General features: G+C 32.8%; 1 non-coding gene across 1 annotated transcript; it reads left to right on the plus strand.

The window, feature by feature from the left end:
• The first annotated feature begins 886 nt into the window (after positions 1–886).
• Positions 887–959, plus strand: Trnav-aac. Its single transcript has one exon. It is a non-coding gene; the product is annotated as a tRNA-Val (tRNA).
• The last annotated feature ends 634 nt before the right edge of the window (positions 960–1593 follow it).

A 1593-nucleotide genomic window follows, 5' to 3' on the forward strand; every position in this document is an offset into this window, starting at 1 on the left:
ACTGCATTGTTTCATAGAGAGTGCTCGCCAAATCTTTCAGATATATACAATTGTGTGACCTCCCCTCTAGTGTGTATGTTGCCTTATAGTATGTTTAATATTCTTTTTTTCTTTCTGTGTAAGGACGTGACGTCATCTAAGAATGTAGTTAACGTTAACTTACTATAAAGGTAACAAATGCTAAATGACAGGAATAATGGGTGTGGAGGGGGTTGTGAAGCATTAACATGTCCATTGTTCCAAACTATCACCCCACAAAGTTTGGTTGAGATTGGCCCAGTGAGTAGAAGTAATTAGATAAAGGACAAACAAACAGATACAGATTTTTGTTCTTGTATATGTGTATATATATAGATGTAACTGAGAACTGCTCTTCAGCTATAGAAAGCCCAGGCGGGTTGGTAATCAAGTTCGCCACCAAATGGAGCTCTACCATTTACCCAGACGTAATTTTATATATATTGTTATATTGTAATTTCGACCCGATTTCTTTTTCATAATTAAAACTTGACGAGCAGTGGAGAAAGATGCATCAGACACTTGTATCTTAGGTTGCAGTAAAACGAATAGGGATTTTATTGGAATTAGTATTTTTAAATAGAGGTAAGTCGATATTCTTGTGTTATATTTACAGACCTAGTCACTAAGCATTAACCCCTAAGCTTACAATAATGATAGGTAATCCTTAAGTTGTAAAAAAAGTTGAAGGAGTAATGACTATTGTATTTGTTGTACAACAAACATATACCAAGATCTATTCTTGATAGGCAAAGTTTTTTTTTTACACTACTATAAGGCTTTCAAATGCATTACATAAGTTGAAAGTTTCAAAAGTTACTTTGTATACATTATGAAATTATCACAATTAGACAAAAATTAAAAATAAGTGCTTGTGGTGTAGTGGCTATCACATCCGCCTAACACGCGGAAGGTCCAAGGTTCAAGCCCTGGCAGGCACAAAGGAATTATTTTCTTAGGGGTTAGCGCATTCAGCTGTCTGACACGTGTTTTTTTTTCTCTCTTATTTCTTGTTCAGTTAATGGCTTTCGCATGTAGTTTTTATTTCAATATATAAAATTGATGAATGTATAAGCATAGTGTCTTTTTGTATGTGTCAAAATTAGTCAAAAAACTCAGAGGAAATTAAAACCATGAAAAATACAAAAGAATAATAATCTTGTTTTCTACGATACTCAAATTAGGTTTGACAATTTACAACTCCAAGAACATTATTTAATACCCCTGATTGAAGTTTCGTTTCTTTCACGTAATTCTATACGTTCGACTCGACATCTTTCATGACATAAAATGAAATTCTGTGCCTGCCAGGATTTGAACCTGGGAACTTCCGGGTGTTAGGCGGATGATTTTTTTCTTCTCCTCCTTATTAACTCACCCTCATATAGAAGTTGTCAACAAACATACATCAGTTATTCAACACATCTCATGACAATGTCGATACAAATCTGGATAGTAATAAAAAAATACTTACTTAAATTACATACACAGAAATTTAGTAATTAGAAAAGAAAATTTTGCTAAAATTAATAAAAATAAGATGATCTAAACTGTTAAACACGAAAAATCAAATAA

Source organism: Limulus polyphemus, unplaced genomic scaffold, assembly GCF_000517525.1.
Source record: "Limulus polyphemus unplaced genomic scaffold, Limulus_polyphemus-2.1.2 Scaffold5956, whole genome shotgun sequence".
NCBI classification, from domain to species: domain Eukaryota; kingdom Metazoa; phylum Arthropoda; class Merostomata; order Xiphosura; family Limulidae; genus Limulus; species Limulus polyphemus.